The sequence below is a fragment of the Carcharhinus amblyrhynchos genome, unplaced genomic scaffold (genome assembly GCF_965287045.1).
Source record: "Carcharhinus amblyrhynchos unplaced genomic scaffold, sCarAmb.v2.hapA scaffold_771, whole genome shotgun sequence".
Lineage (NCBI taxonomy): Eukaryota > Metazoa > Chordata > Chondrichthyes > Carcharhiniformes > Carcharhinidae > Carcharhinus > Carcharhinus amblyrhynchos.
Genome location: NW_027650511.1, coordinates 5,256 through 12,954, shown reverse-complemented (window position 1 = coordinate 12,954; position 7,699 = coordinate 5,256). Strand labels below are relative to the sequence as shown.

Genomic DNA, 7,699 nt, shown 5'->3' with positions numbered 1-7,699 from the left:
TCAATGTTTTGGCATCAACTCCTTCCTGTGGGAATGAATTCCACAGGCTCACCGGGTGAAGAAATGTCTCCTCACCTCCGTCCTAAATGGTCTACCCCGAATCCTCAGACTGTGACCCCCTGGTTCTGGACTCCCCCCACCATCGGGAACATCCTCCCTGCATCTACCCTGTCTAGTCCTGTTAGAATTTTATAAATCTGAGATCCCCCCCTCATTCATCTGAACTCCAGTGAAAACAATCCTAACCTCGTCAATCTCTCCTCAGTCCTGACATCCCCGGAATCAGCCTGGTAAACCTTTGCTGCACTCCCTCGAGAGCAAGAACATCCTTCCTCAGAAAAGGAGACCAAAACTGCACACGATACAATCCCACCCAGGCCCTACCCACCCTAATTACCCTGCTGAACCTCCTGAGGCTAAGGGGCAACCTAGCCAGGAATCAGTGTGGGTTCAAGAGTCAGGTCGGGTTACCGAGCTGACCATTTGTCGGTGTTAATGATTCCTACACCCCCTCTCCTCACCCCACACTGTCATGGTTCAGCACACCCCCTCACAATAGGCCAACATCACAGAAGAACATAGGAACGAAGAGGAGTAGGCTGTCTGGTCTCTCAAACCTGCTCAGCCATTCAACAAGATCACAGCTGATCTTTTCGTGGACTCAGCTCCACTTACCCACCCTGAATCCCTTTACTGTTCAATAATCTATCCATCCTCGCCTTAAAAACATTCAATGAGGGAGCCTCAACTGGGCAGGGAATTCCACAGATTCACAACCCTTTGGGTGAAGAAGTTCCTCCTCAACTCAGTCCTAAATCTGCTCCCCCTTATTTTGAGGCCATGCCCCCTAGTTCTAGTTTCACCCACCAGTGGAAACAACTTCCCTGCTTCTATCTTATCGATTCCCTTCAGAATTTTATTACAACGTTCCAGCGCAGTACAGGCCCTTCAGCCCTCAATGTTGCACCAACTTGTGAAACCAACCTAAAGCCCATCTAACCTACACTATTCCAATATCATCCATATCTTTATGGAATGACCATTTAAATGCCCTTAATGTCGGCCAGTCCACTACTGTTGCAGGCAGGGCATTCCACACCCTTACCACTCTAAAGGTTGGCACAACATTGAGGGCCGAATGGCCTGCACTGTTCTATGATCACCATCGACTACAGAAACCCTGCAACGTGTTTCTGCTTTGCTCCTGGACACTGTTAAACCTGCAGAGAGAGATGTGCTGGAATTAACGAGACGCCACTCCCGAGCCAGACCGGCAGAAGGTTCACTCCAACAGGCCCAGAACGCCCACGACACCCGAGTAAGCCGCACAGCCCAGCAAGCTCAGGCACAGCGCGATCCCGGGAGCCGGGTGTCTCAGCCAAAGAGGATAGGACCAGAAGATGGGCAACTAGCTGGTACCGAAGACTTTAGCACTGAGATTAGTCTCCCTCTCTTATAACCACGCACAGGCCACAGACAGACCCTAGCGTGTCAAGAACTGGAGGGTGAGGGGCTGTTTTATTTTAAGGCAGTGACACCGCCCTGGGTCTAATTCCCCACGAAGGACAGCAGTGAGTCAGAACAACGGGACACACAATAACAAGCACAGATTCTGTGGCTGCCACCCATAGAAACTAGAATGGGCTTCACGACAGATCTACTGGTCACAGCATCACTGTACAACCTTCACTAACCGATTCACAAATTAATAATAATGAGTCACAGAATCCTGACAGTGCAGGAGGCCATTTGATCCCACCCAGGTCCTATCCCCCACAACCCCATACATCTACCCCTGCTAATCTCTCTGACACTGAGGGGAAATTTAACACGGCAAATCCCTCTAAGCTTCAAATCTTTAGACCGTGGGAAGCAACCAGAGCACCCGGGGGAAACCCATGCCGAGACAGGGAGAATGTGGGGAAAATCCCCTAGTTGCCGCACTCTTGTTTGGGTACACCCAGGGAGAATTTAGTCCAGGCCAATGCACCTTAACCTACATGTCTTTCAGACTGTGGGAGGAAACCCATGCAGACACAGAGACAACATGCAGACAGACAGTGACCCAAACTGGGAATCAAACCCGGGTTCCTGGCACTGAGGCAGCAGTGCTAATCCACTGTTCTACCCCCTGTAACACTGAACACCGTCACAGGCTTCACAGAGAACTCCAGACTCTTGAGGGTGGGGAGGAGGCTAGAGACCTGGGGGATACAGAGGTCTCTGGGGGGAGATGGTAGAAGAGACAAAGCACAACCAGGGGACTGCAGGGGGTAACAAAGATCTGGGGGTTGCAGAGATCAGGGAGAAGAGGGCCACAGAGGAAGAGGGGGGAGAAGATCACCATGGGGGCCCACAGGGTGTAACAGATCTCACAGAGCCTCTGCAATGTAGGTACACCCACAGTGTGGTTAGGTAGGATGCATCATTCTTATGGGGGGGGCTAGCAGCAGTGAAGTGGGCCAAACAGCCACCTCCTGCACTACAGCCCTGCCAATAATGCAACAAAACAGGCAGGTGGGCAGCACCCAGTAATGTGCCTCCAGTAGATGCAGTAAGAAGTCTCACAACACCAGGTTAAAGTCCAACAGGTTTATTTGTCAGTCAACAACACAAGCTTTCAGAGCAGTGGTCCTTCATCAGCAGAGTGGACGCTAGTGCCATTGACTACCAAATAAACCTGTTGGACTTTAACTGGGTGTTGAGAGTCTTCTTATTGTGTTTACCCCAGTCCAATGCAAACATCACCAGATCATGCCTACAATAAATGCACAGGGATAGAGCAGAACTGCCCTTGTACAAGGTCAGTACAGACTCAATGGGCTGAATGGCCTCATTTTGCACTATGGGGATTCTATTGATCTTATAATTAAACCAGGGCAAGGTAATGCTCTGAATTCCTCCTCACTTCCCAAAATATAACAACATTAGCACCCACTCCCACCCTCCCTCCATTACCCAATATTGGCACCAATTATAAATGGGGCTTAAAATGGGAGCACATTGGGACAGATACCCTCCATTGTCAACCACACGCGCATGCTCCCTCCCGTCTCCGTGGCAACGCCTGCGCCATCTGCCTCTCCACCCACGAGGCACTCCCGTCTCGCCGGCACCGCGCAACCGCAGTACCGGCCTAGACCAACACGCAGTCGCAGTGCCGGTCCTAGGCCGATACCCGAGCAGCCGCACCCTCGGACGAGACCAACGCGCAGTCGCAGTGCCAGTCCTGGACCAGGACCCGCGCAGCCGCACGGGCGGCCGTTGAGCGGCGGGCAAGATGGCGCTGCCGCGGCCACAAGAAAGTCGGTAAGAATCCCGACACTGGAGGCCCGGCGCGCCACCACAACGCTTATTAAGGCCGCTAATGATTCATTATCGTGTTTGCGTAAACAATCCGGCGTAATTTTAAGCTCCAACCGTGCATGCTCACCTCACAGCGCCGGAGAAACAAAGAACGAGCTGCTGCGCGCCGCCTCTTTTTATACCACCCTCCCTGCCAATGAGGTGCCACCGAGGCAAGAGGCCACCTCTGTTGCTCTTTGGCGCCTCCTGCAGCTTGGGAGGCCACACACCCAGCCATTCTGCCCAGTCAAGTCCAGCTCCACCACACTCCATGTAGGTTATCTCAGTAGCAAGCTGGAGCCATTCTTTTCTTTGGTTAAATGTTTTCTTTTATTAAAGATTACTTATTTATTAGTGTCACCAATAGTCTTACATCAACACGGCAAAATCTAGAAAAGACTGGAATCCCTACAGCGCAGAAGGAGGCCATTCAGCCCATCGAGTCCACAGCGACTCTCTGACAGAGCATCTTATCCAGGCAACCCCACATATTTGAAGTTCACTTATTAGTGTCACAAGTTAGGCTTACAATAACACTGCAATGAAGTTACTGTGAAAATTCCCTAGTCGCCACACTCCTGTTCAGGGACACTGAGGGAGAATTTAGCAGGGCCGATACACCCTAACCGTCTTTTGGACTGTGGGAGGAAACCAGAGCACCCGGAGGAAACCCACGCAGGCACAGGGTATCAATCAAATTAACTAAGGGACAACTTAAAAAGGGCATCTCTCCAAAAGGAGGGGGACCCACCCAAACTGAAAAGCAAAGTGCAAAGGAAACTCAAAATATCAAATTAAAATGTGATTATCAGGGTCTGTATTACAGCACAGGCCCTGAGGTGCCCAGCGCGCATGGGGTAGAACATGCAAACTCAGCATAGACAGTGACCCAAGCCAGGAATCGAACCCAGATCCCTGGTGCTGTGAGGCAGCAATGCTAACCACTCTACCAGTTGCATATAAACACAGCAAACTTTTTGGAAGCAGACACACTAGCTACATTTAAGAGGTATCTGGACAGGTACATAAATAGGAAGGGAAGAGAGGGATACGGACCAAGGAAGGGCAGAAGATTTTGTTTTTAGTTTAGGGGATTACGATCATCACAGACTTGGATGACCAAAAGGCCAGTACCTGCACTGTACTTATTTTTGTTCTCATCTTTATTATCTTATAGAAACTTATAAAATTCTAACAGGGTTAGACAAGAGTAGATTCAGAAAGAGTGCTCCCGATGGTGGGGGGAGTCCAGAACTAGGGGACGACCTTTACCCTGAGGCCGTAAAGTAAAGGACTTTCTTCAGCCAGAGGGTGGGGGTGAATCTGTGGAACTTGTTGCCACAGAGGAGGCCGGGTCACTGAGTGTGTTGGAGACAGAGATAGACAGGGTCCCGATTGGTGAGGGGGTCAAAGGTTACGGTGAAAAGGCGGGAGAATGGGGCCGAGAAACATATCAGCCATGGTGCAGCAGACTCGATGGGCCGAATGGCCTAATTCTGCTCCTATGGGCTATGATTGGGTAACTTAACGCAGACTAAACCCTGGGAAAGCAACTCTTTAAAAAAAAGTCAGAGAGATAGCCAAGGGCTTGGAATAATAATGCCAGGAACTGAGATTCGACTCCCGGCTTGGGTCACTGTCTGTGCAGAGTTTGCACATTCTCCCCGTGTCTGCGTGGGTTTTCTCCGGGCACTCCAGTTTCCGCCCACAGTCCAAAGATGTGCAAGATAGGTGCACTGGCCTTGCTAAATTGCCCCTTAGTGTCCCGGGATGTGTAGGTTAGAGGGTTTAGTGGGGTTACGGTGATAAGGCCTAAGTATGATTGTTGTCAGTGCAGCCTTGATGGGCCAAATGGCCTCCTCTGCAATGCTGCATTTCTATGAATTGATTCTATGAATAAATGATTAATCCAGAAACTCAGCTAACATCCTGGGGGACCCGGGTTCAAATCCCACCACGGCAGATGGTGGAATTTGAATTCAATTTTTAAAAATCAGGAATTAAGAATCTACTGATGACCCATTGTCAAAAAAACCCAATCTCTCCCTCAATGTCAACAAAACAAAGGAGATTGTCATCGACTTCAGGAAGCGTAAAGGAGAACATGCCCCTGTCTGCATCACCAGGGACGAAGTAGAAAGGGTCAAAAGCTTCATGTTTTTAGGTGTCCAGATCACCAACAAACTGTCCTGGTCCCCATCAATGCTGACACTACAGTTAAGAAAGCCCACCAACTTTCTCAGAAGACTAAGGAAATTTGGCATGTCCGCTACGACTCTCACCAACTTTTACAGATGCCCCATAGAAAGCGTTCTTTCTGGTTGTATCACAGCTCGGTCTGGGCTCCTGCTCTGCCCAAGACCGCAAGGAACTACAAAGGGTGGTGAATGTAGCCCAATCCATCACACAAACCAGCCTCCCGTCCATTGACTCCGTCTACACTTCCCGCTGCCTCGGGGAAAAGCAGCCGGCATAATCAAGGACCCCACACACCCCGGACATTCTCTCTTCCACTTTCTTCCATCAGGAAAAAGATACAAAAGTCTGAGGTCACGTACCGACCGAGCAGACTCGAGGGGCCGAACGGCCTTACTCCTGCTCCGAATTTGTACCTTTGCACATCAGAGGTGCTATTTAAATGCAGTAGTTTAGGGGAGGCAATGGCCTAGTGGTATTATCTCTAGACAGCCCGGGGTGGCACGCTGGCACAGTGGGGTTAGCGCTGCTGCCTCACAGCATCAGGGACCCGGGTTCGATTCCCGGCTCAGGTCACTGTCTGTGTGGAGTTTGCACATTCTCCCCATGTCTGCGTGGGTTTCCTCCAAGTGCTCCAGTTTCCTCCCACAGTCCAAAGAAATGCGAGTTAGGTGGATTGGCCATGCTAAATTGCCCCTTAGTGTCCAAAGATGTGTAGGTTAGGTGGATTGGCCATGCTAAATTGCCCCTTAGTGTCCAAAGATGTGTAGGTTAGGGTGGATTGGCCATGCTAAATTGTCCCTTAGTGTCCAAAGATGTGCAGGTTAGGTGGATTGGCCATGCTAAATTGCCCCTTAGTGTCCAAAGATGTGCAGGTTAGGTGGATTGGCCATGCTAAATTGCCCCTTAGTGTCCAAAGATGTGCAGGTTAGGTGGATTGGCCATGCTAAATTGCTCCTTAGTGTCCAAAGATGTGTAGGTTAGGTGGATTGGCCATGCTAAATTGTCCCTTAGTGTCCAAAGATGTGCAGGTTAGGTGGATTGGCCATGCTAAATTGCCCCTTAGTGTCCAAAGATGTGTAGGTTAGGTGGATTGGCCATGCTAAATTGTCCCTTAGTGTCCAAAGATGGCCGGTTAGGTGGATTGGCCATGCTAAATTGTCCCCTAGTGTCCAAAGATGTGCAGGTTAGGTGGATTGGCCATGCTAAATTGCCCCTTAGTGTCCAAAGATGTGCAGGTTAGGTGGATTGGCCATGCTAAATTGTCCCTTAGTGTCCAAAGATGTGCAGGTTAGGTGGAATGGCCATGCTAAATTGCCCCTTAGTGTCCAAAGATGTGCAGGTTAGGTGGATTGGCCATGCTAAATTGACTCTTAGTGTCCAAAGATGTGCAGGTTAGATGGATTGGCCATGCTAAATTGTCCCTTGGTGTCCAAAGGTGTACAGGTTAGATGGATTGGCCATGCTAAATTGTCCCTTAGTGTCCAAAGATGTGTAGGTTAGGTGGATTGGCCATGCTAAATTGTCCCTTAGTGTCCTGGGATGTGTAGGCTAGAGGGTTTAGGGGTAAATATGACAAACCCTAAGTGGGATTGTGGTCGGCACAGACTCGATGGGCCAAATGGCCTCTTTCTGCACTGCAGGCTTTCTATGATTCTATGACGAAACGTTTAATCCAGAAACTCAGCTAACGTTCTGGGGGACCTGGGTTCGAATCCCACCCACGGCAGACGGTGGAATTTGAATTCAATATTAAAAAAACGTGGGATTAAGAATCTACTGATGACCCATTGTGGGAAAAACCCATCCGGTTCCCTTTAGGGAAGGAAATCTGCCGTCCTTACCCCGGTCTGGCCTACATGTGACTCCCAGATGCACAGCCAATGTGGTTGACTCTCTACTGCCCCTCCAAGGGGCAACTAGGGATGGGCAATAAATGGTGGTCCAGCCAGCGACGGCCCAGGAATAAGTGTACCGAACCCTCTCGGGGGGGGGTCACACAACTACCCCCAGCCCCCTGCTGACCAGAAGCCGCAGATTGGACGGTTATAGCTAAATCACTCAGTAAATTTTCACAGAGAGAGACACAGATCCAGATGTGGAAAGACCCAAGCAGCTGTTTCTTTTATTGACCAATAAGCAGTCGCGTCAACTCCGT

General features: G+C 50.0%; 1 non-coding gene across 1 annotated transcript; it reads right to left on the bottom strand.

Moving 5' to 3' along the window:
* Positions 1–1,367: 1,367 nt before the first annotated feature.
* Positions 1,368–1,505, bottom strand: LOC145340094 (small nucleolar RNA SNORA57). Its single transcript, XR_013886206.1, has one exon. It is a non-coding gene; the product is annotated as a small nucleolar RNA SNORA57 (small nucleolar RNA).
* Positions 1,506–7,699: the final 6,194 nt, after the last annotated feature.